The sequence below is a fragment of the Seriola aureovittata genome, chromosome 4, assembly GCF_021018895.1.
Source record: "Seriola aureovittata isolate HTS-2021-v1 ecotype China chromosome 4, ASM2101889v1, whole genome shotgun sequence".
Taxonomy (NCBI): Eukaryota; Metazoa; Chordata; class Actinopteri; order Carangiformes; family Carangidae; genus Seriola; species Seriola aureovittata.
Window position 1 is genome coordinate 3,096,512 of NC_079367.1, and position 8,622 is coordinate 3,105,133.

An 8,622-nucleotide genomic window follows, 5' to 3' on the forward strand; every position below is an offset into this window, starting at 1 on the left:
ACACGCCGATCAGGGTGAACACAGAATACACGGTCAACAACACGTTTAATATCAATATAAATCTGATTAAATTTAATTAAAAGTTTATGTAACATTTCACAAAAAGTACTCAACTTGACTAACATTATAAACTTTATGCTTTATTATTATTATTATAAATGATAAAATAATGTCAGTCAAGTTCACACACACTGTATTTCTCTCCGTGTGCAGACATGAGCCAAAACTAACACTTAGATTTTTGGAAGTTATCTCCCCTTGTGATGCTGCAGTGACTTCCTGTTTACTCTGATTTTGATTGGATGACATTTCCAGATGTTTCCTAGCAACTGATTTACACATGACTGAAGTCTTTGCTGGCTAATCCCATTTCTCAAGATGGCCCGATGAAATAAATCACTCATTTGAAACTAGCTAGTAATTACTGAGAACTTATGAACGTACTTACTCCATGAAGCGGCTGTAACCTGATCCCAGTCCCACGTCTCTTCTATAATATGAAGAATACGGTTCAAGCCTCAGTATATTCAGAGGCCGTTGAGACTCTGGACCCATTAAATCTACAGAAGACTGATTCAGTTTGGTTCCCTTTTTTTTTTACTATGTGGGCAAACACACACTCAGTAGACTTCAGTGTGGCGTAGATGATCTTCAGACCGCCTTTAAAATGTGTGTAAACGTAAATAAAATCTGACCTCGGCCTCGGTCGCGTCAACACTCGCATCACTTTGGGGAATCGGAAGAACTCGTATCACCTGTGTGAGATCAGTTTAAACACTGATGTAGAATGAATTCAGCTGAAACCTGCTGTAAACACTCACTGTGTCAGTTACAGGTAGACGACTGGATCCCCCCCCCCCCCCGCTTTCTGTAACACTGCGGCCCACCGTGAATCAAACACGCTGCCAATTCACCGGGGAGCCATCGCTGGGAATATATAGCAGCTCCTGGGTTACTTTCTATTGTAATAGATGCATTGTGCTGCTAAAGAATATCCCGGTCTGTATTCAAGCAGAATGAACAAAAAAAAAGGGGGGGGGGGAAGCAGAAGAAAGAGTCTGGTGCAGATTCAGGGGAAAGTAGCATAATTAGAAAGCGATGGGATCGGGGGAGGTTCAGTTGCTCTAGATGTGAAATCTAATTTCTATATAATGTCATTTAAATCCTGTGATCCAGGAATTGTATTTGAACTCGGATTATCGGAATCATCAGCCCGTGAATGCATAAGATCCCTGCCACTCTTTATGCGTGAGTGCAAGTCTATGTGTGTGTGTGTGTGTGTGTGTGTGTGTGTGTGTGTGTGTGTGTGTGTGTGTGTTTGTCCTCTGAGAGGGGAGGGGTGGGGGCGCTCCTCAAGTTCACAAGTTGCAAGCTTTTTTTTTTTTTTTGGGATGATTATCATGATGCAAAGAGAAGATGAAACTCAGTAGAACTTGAATAAAAAAGACGAACGCGGGGAGGAAAAAACAAAAAGGAATCTGCAGAGAAAAACCAGCGTGAACTCATTTAAGCAGAGAACTTTTTATCCTTCACTCGCAATCACCGTTAGTTTAGAGGCAGCAATGAAATGAGAAATGATTTTTCATTTCTCTAGCTGGCGTGCGTACACACTGTGTCAAAGTTGCATCGCTCTCACCTCTGGAAAACAAGTGTGTTTTAATGGTTAATGATGTAGCATCAATAAAATCCACACTGACCATGTTTTGCTTCGCAGCTGCAGAGTGTGTGTGTGTGTGTGTGTGTGTGTGTGTGTGTGTGTGTGTTCGTTTGCTGAGGATAATAAAGTTTGTTTTAGGCTCCGCGGCTCTTTAGGGAAAAGTAGAAATTCAGAGAGGCAGAATTAGGATGGAAAGGAAGACGCTCCATCATTCATTCAGATGATACAAAGATACACAACACAACTTTATTAATCCCCTCAGAGCAACTGCAAACTACAGCTGAGAATAATGAATAAATACTGAGCAGGAGGAGCGCGGGGGACGTAGTGGTAGATGTTGCAGCCGGCGTCTCTCCATCTCTCTCCTGTCTTCCTTCCCAGTCTCCTCCAGGTGTCTGTCTTCCAGCAGTGCCGGTGTTGAGAGGGTCCCAGCTCACACCTGAAGAGGGAGTGGCCTCAGGATATAAAAGGGCAGCAGCCAGGACGTTCTCCACGCGGCCTTCACCTTAGGTTAGTTTGCTTTTGTGCCATATCTCATTATGTGTTTGTAACAGTTCAGTCCGTGTGACACGATCGAAGCAGCGCGTGGAGAAACTCACGTCCACACATGACCTGGGACTTCCACATTACACTTCACCTCACCGTGTCCGGTTGGACGCTTCTGTCTCATCATACATGAACGAAACAGAAGCCACACGTGACCTAAACGTTAACAGACATCCACCGCTGTCAAGGTGCGGCGCTCGACTACGTCAAGGGAGACAGACCTGCTGTCTGAAGACGCTGCTCCTCTCGTGTCTGTAGGCAACAAAGCAAAGGTTCAGTTAAGTTCAGCATCCTGTTCGCCTTTCATCAGTGTGTGGACTCCAGGTTTAAGTCACGGCTGCTCACAATGTCATTGACACTCACATTGTTGGGATATTGATGCGCTGCGGTTGTTCTAGTGTCTTTTAATATCACACAAGATTAAAAACAACAACAACAACCAATTCACATTCTCTGCGTCACAAGTTTAATTCTCGACTCTCATCTCTCAGATTTCTGAGCCTGGCAGCAGCACACGAACGCCTCACAATCAGCCACTTGTCACCATGGAGCATAAAAGAATAAATCCAGATGAGTTCCCTCTGATGGATTATTAATCTGAAGGTTCAGATCTGCAGCGTGTTCGTGTCTGACACAACTAAAGATACTAGTCAGCACGGCGGTTAGCAGCCGACTAGTTATAGTTAATATGATTTTAGCCAACTTCAGATTTACAGTGTTTCTACAACACTCATTCAGGCCCGCTGTCACGCCACTCCTCTGTGCATTCTATCGGTTTATTGATCCCTATTGATCAGTTTGTCAACAGTAATTCTGTCACTCAGATGACATTGTCCCAGCAGAGGCCCGGCTCCGGTTCAGCTCCGTTCTTCATTTTCTGCTGCGATGATGTTGATTAATAAAGGTACGATTGATTCTTACGCCTCACTTCCTGCATGTTTTTCAAAATAAGACGTTTAAATTGGAAGTGTTGACAATGCTAGCAAAGTTAGCTAATCGAAAATAAAATATCGGCACCACAGGAGGTTCAGACCGCCATCTTTCTCTGACCATTTCCTGTCACCAGTCTCTTGTCCGTCTGTCTAATAAATGCCTGAAACAAAGCAGCAGAAGAGCGAAACACCTGGTTCATGTTTGTCTTCAGTAAGAAGAAACAGAAATAGAGTCATCTGGGAGAAAACATCAGATATCTGACATATAATGGAAATAAATAAGCTGTTCCCTTCTCTGCCCGTCCTGTGGGGAAATACACAGAGCAATGTCACTATCGTCACAGCTGCTGAAAGGTGTGCAGCATACCTGCTCTCAACACCAGTAACACAATGTGAGAACCTGCAATAAATGAATAAATAAAATCAGATTAAAGAAAACAAAACAAAATTATAAGTAGTAGAAAGCTACAGAAATAGTGGGTAAGTGAAACTGGAGGTACAAGATTACCATTCAGCTGTATATTATGTTTTATTTGGAAACGAGCCTCCACCTCAGCAGTAGCATGTGTATTTTGCACATGAGCAGCACGTGTCTCACAGAGAGAGTCTGCAGTGTTTTCTGTGCGCTGTAAGAGAGTATCCAGAGGGGCGAGCGGCGGCTCTCGCCTCAGTCCCAGCACGCTGAGCTGACAATAAAACAGAGGAAGCTCTCGGTGGAGCCTACAGGTGTGCTGCATTGTCTTTCCTCTGTGACAGCCCTGAAAGGAGAACACGCTACTCACTGTGGCGAGCCTGATTGTAGTGGCGTTATCGACCGGCTCCCTGGTGTAATTCCCAGATACAGAGTGGCAGAGACAAACGCAGGTGAAAAAAACTCAGAATCTTTTATCTCCACCGAGCAGCCGACGGCAGGGTGAGAGTTCTCCTTTCCCTCAAGCCAAAACACTGAACGCTGGCAGGGACGCAGCTGTTATGTACTTCTCCCCGCTAGTCCAAATACACGCTTTAAACTCAGCCGGCTGTTGTGGATGTGGATCTGTGGAGAAGAACATCAAGTCAATTTTAAGACCAGCTTCAAAGGAGATCCGAGTCAAGACAGAGACCAGAACAAATCGAGATCACAACAGACACAAGCACTGCAGATTAAAGGCTTTTGTATGCGCAGAGATGTTCAGTGCGTCTCACTCTGTCTACTTTTTAAACATCACTTTGATAATGAAAAAAAAAGAAAAAAAAGTGGAAATTCTCTCCAGACGACTCCGACATGCGAGGTTTGAAAATGAGCTGCTGAAAAGTGGATGAGTGACAATGTGCAGGGAAAGAAAAGATGAAGCAGCAAACACCACAACATCTGTTGCCTTTGGGGGGGGGGGGGGGGGGCGCTGAACCGGACTCAACTGGACCGGCGGCTGCTCTCTGGACATGCCAGAGCAGCAAGCAGAGGGGTCAGGACAAGTCCTGTTGTCACAAGATGACACTCGGGCCCCAGTTCAGAACCCGCCTTCATGTTTCAAAAGACAAAGAACCCAGAAACTTTGCTGCTCCAGAACCAAAGAACCACTTCTGTCAGAGGCTCGGGGATTATCATGACCAACACCAACTAAAACGTTGTGACTGCTGCCTTAAATTAGGAAATGTTCAAAATCAACATCAAAATGTTTGTGTGGCACGTCATCACACACAGAGGTCGTTCACTGTGCTTTTAAAAACGATTATACAACAGATAATATCTAATTAAAGGACAAGATTAAATGGTTAAGTGGCAGTGGAGTTTGGGCAGATCTGATATTCATAGGTGTCAAAAACCCAAGAGCCACACGTGTAAAGAGAAGATGTAGTCCACCATTGTTGTTACTGGGCTTGGCGCTGGTGTTGCTGGGAAACTGGAGAAGATGTTGCGTTGGGTGGAGAGGGTCGTCCGTGATCTTGATCGCTGCGTGGATCTGTGGTTTTCTGAGGGGGTTTCATCAGCCTCTGTTCCTGATGATGTGGACTCAGCGTTTTAAAACAGTTTCGTGGTGGCGAGCTGCAGCCACAGACCGAACCCGTGGAGCGACGCCACGTCTGGAGGGGGGTGAAAGTGCATGAAAGAGCTACTACATTCAACTTTTCCTCTGTGCTCGGTTACCTCTGCCCTCTCCTCATCTCCTCCTCCGTCAGGCCTTTTCCTTTCCTCAGTCACTGTCCTACCCCCCCCCCAACCCCCCTCTCACTTTCTTGTCTGCTTTATCCCTTTCTTTCTTTTCCTGCCTTTCATTTTGTCTGTCTCATTCCATCTCTCCACTCGCACCACCTCCATCTCATCATTGTGCCTGGCGCTCCAGCCCTCCAAAAGAAAAAAAAAGAAAGAAAAGAAAATAGGAAAACGGCAAATCCTGCAGCCTCTTATGGCATTCATGTTTACCAACCCATAATGCCGCTCTCAGATTTGTTCAGCTCCCAAGATCGCTCCTTGTGTGCATGTATCCCTCCACCACCCCCCACCCTCCACCTTTCCCTTATCGCCCAACAAAGGAGGCGGATGCTGTATTTTCAGCTGCAGTGTTACCCCCACAGCCTCCATCCCCGATTGTTAGAGTGGTAAGTACGCTGAAGCATCTCGCCGCTTCCTGCCGCTAAACCTGGAGACTAATAGGGGAGTCTGCCAAATGCCACATACAGACAGACAGACAGACAGAGAGAGAGAGAGAGAGAGAGAGACCTGTCAATGCTGCATCCACACAACCACTAACTCAAGATTAGGCACCGCTCTGAGCTGGGAGGGATTTCAACAAGACACCTTCTTTTACCTCGATGGGTGGTGGCGGGGGTTTAGGTGAGGGCGATGGCGGAGAAGAGACGACACAAAAAGAAATATAATCTGCATCTATTCATCATTAAAGAACAGTGTGGAAAGTTGCGGATGTCACCGCCGGGTTCTTCATTGATACCTTTCCAATGCCGTATGGATAATTGAAGTCTGGGGTTTTTCAAAAGGGGACGCGCACAGGAAGAACTTCTAATACCCAGGTGGAATGAAAGGATGTGTGTTATGTCTGCCAAAACACTCTAGCCAGTGCTTTAGGTCTCTTTAGGAGCCGATCACGCAGAGCAACAGAATGCTGTTTTGCATTTCTTTGTGAATTTCACTCTCTCAGACAGACCAGCGATCCGGATACAAGAGCGGAGAGAAAGGAGGAAAGAAAGCGTGTAAACTCGGGCCCCGCAGAGCAGCACGTGTGCACGTCGCTCACCTGGCCCGTGAGCTCAACTACATGCTTCTAATTGTGACTTTTAAGACTGAAAATATCCTGCTGGTTCGTTGTTCTGTCTGCAGCACACCAGTTCTTTCTGTAACTAAATGCACTGTACTGTCTCTGCTCTCTGTCTGTGCACACTGGACTCCTGATCCAGATCCAGGTTTTGCATCACCTCCCGGGAGCTGAGCGTTTCTGGTCACTACTACCACGTAGCACGCTGCTGAAAACACAAACTCTCCAGAAGGTAGGACATTTATTTTCTTAATGAAGATTTTACAAGGAGAAAACAAGAAATCAGAGAAGGTGCAGGATGTGTTCCCCACTGGAGAACAGCAGCGAGGAGTTCAGTGTCAATGGTGGTTAGGGTCAGGCAGCAACAACCTCCATCCTCAACCACCGTACTGGTCAGATACGACCAATAGGAGCGTACCAGACTTTCACTGTCACGGTAACAACGATACGACCGGAGTGGACTGTACCAAGAGTCGCCGTGGTTACCATGATAACGGTCATGGCCTGGTTAGGGTTAGGAAAAGATGTTGATTTGGGTTAAAATAAGTGCTTCCTCAACATTAGACGATCTTTGTCGTCATGGTTACAATAATAACAACAAACGGTCATGGATAATAGAAACAACATAAACTGCTGCTTTCACACGTGTCCATGTTCACCCATCCACCACAAACTCCCCCTGACACGGACTTTACCGCTCTTTACAATACGTCACGTGACTTCCTCGTTGGCTCCTGTCGTCCTGTCAGAGGTCGCCTAGCAACAAACCTAACTGAGGGTTGTATTGCTGTGTCTCACCAATGAAGTTGATGAGTAAAAGTAAAAGTGAACGTGTGGTTCTACTCACAACTGGACCAAAAAATGAAAACTGATTTTGAATGATGCTCAAAAAACACAAAGTGGAAAAAAAAACTTCAGTATTTTGGAGTAATTTCTGTCTCTTTAATGATTAAATTGATATGTCATTATAAATTTAGTTGTTGTATCATTTCCTGTCAGTATTGTGCAGTTAAGTCTGTTTATTTCATATATACTAATAGTATATATAAATATATAATATAGTATGTAGTGTGGAGTGTGGAGCAAATAATTTATATCTTCCATCCACCAGGAGAGATGCACCTCTGCTGCAGCTTTGAGTTTCCACGGCTGCATAAAGACAAATCATTTGATTTTTAAAATGAATTTTAATTCACTCTTTCATTGGCTGATGGCGACACTGAGCAACAACAAGTAGCTGCAGCACAAAAGGAGCCACAGACTGTGAAGCTCACGTCTCCTTGATCCCCACAAACAGGGACACGTCCTTTTGTCCCACCTTGTCTTGCTGAGTGACCAAACAAACCCCGGGGAGAGAGAGAACCAGCAGCTCGTTAGCTAGTTAGCTAGTCAGCGTATTGAGCAACTTAAAACTTAAACAGGCAGTATACTTTTAATAGAGTATGGTGAGATGCCATAGATGCTTGAATGACTTCTGTTTATTTTCTACCTTCTCCCTTGTTTACATCTTCTCATTTCCTGGCAATTTTCCCTGTGTGAGATTACTCTCCACACTCAGCACGGCTGGTGGTTTCTTAGACCAAAACAAGATGTGCCGTCGACTGAATTTCAATTAATACACCTCCGGGATTTTCTTCACTTGATAGAAAGGTCTGTAAAACAAATTAGTTTGGCAGCACGCTCTAAAAATAGGAGAGGCGGCGAGGATGTGAGCAGGAAAACTGGGAGCAAAGAGGTCCTGAATGGTTATTTGTTTGAGCTGGAATGGCTTTTTGTTTCATCTGGTTTGTAATAACACACGTAGCCATCATGAATGTAACGTGTGTGTGTGTGTGTGTGTGTGTGTGTGTGTGTGTGTGTTTGTGCACAAAGAAAACACAGGCCTGGTGCATGTTCAGCAGTACAGGGGAAGCTGGGCAGCAGCCTGCATGTACACACTGTTTGTTTTGGACTCAGTACCGTCTCATTTACACGTGTTAATTGCAGCTAATTGGTTCTAATTAGATGAACAGGAAACCCTCTGGGACCACTCATACCTTTAATTTGAAGTAAATATCATTAATTAACATATGCTAATTCCAAGCCAATTAACATTGATTAAGAGATGCCAGCAACAAGGGGGGAAAAGCTACCAACTATCAGAAATTACTAATGACTCAGCACGAGGGGGGAGGGGAGACGTCACGTTGGACGTCAGGTGGCTTGGGACTGAGTCCAGGCACGACTGGCAACCTTG

General features: G+C 45.0%; 1 long non-coding RNA gene across 1 annotated transcript in view; it reads left to right on the forward strand.

Moving 5' to 3' along the window:
• Window positions 1–6,546: 6,546 nt before the first annotated feature.
• The window catches only part of LOC130167298 (uncharacterized), a 9,711-nt gene continuing 7,635 nt past the window's right edge, over window positions 6,547–8,622 (forward strand). Inside the window, exon 1 of the long non-coding RNA XR_008827260.1 lies at window positions 6,547–6,618. This is a non-coding gene — a long non-coding RNA (uncharacterized LOC130167298). The remainder of the gene's footprint in view (window positions 6,619–8,622) is intronic.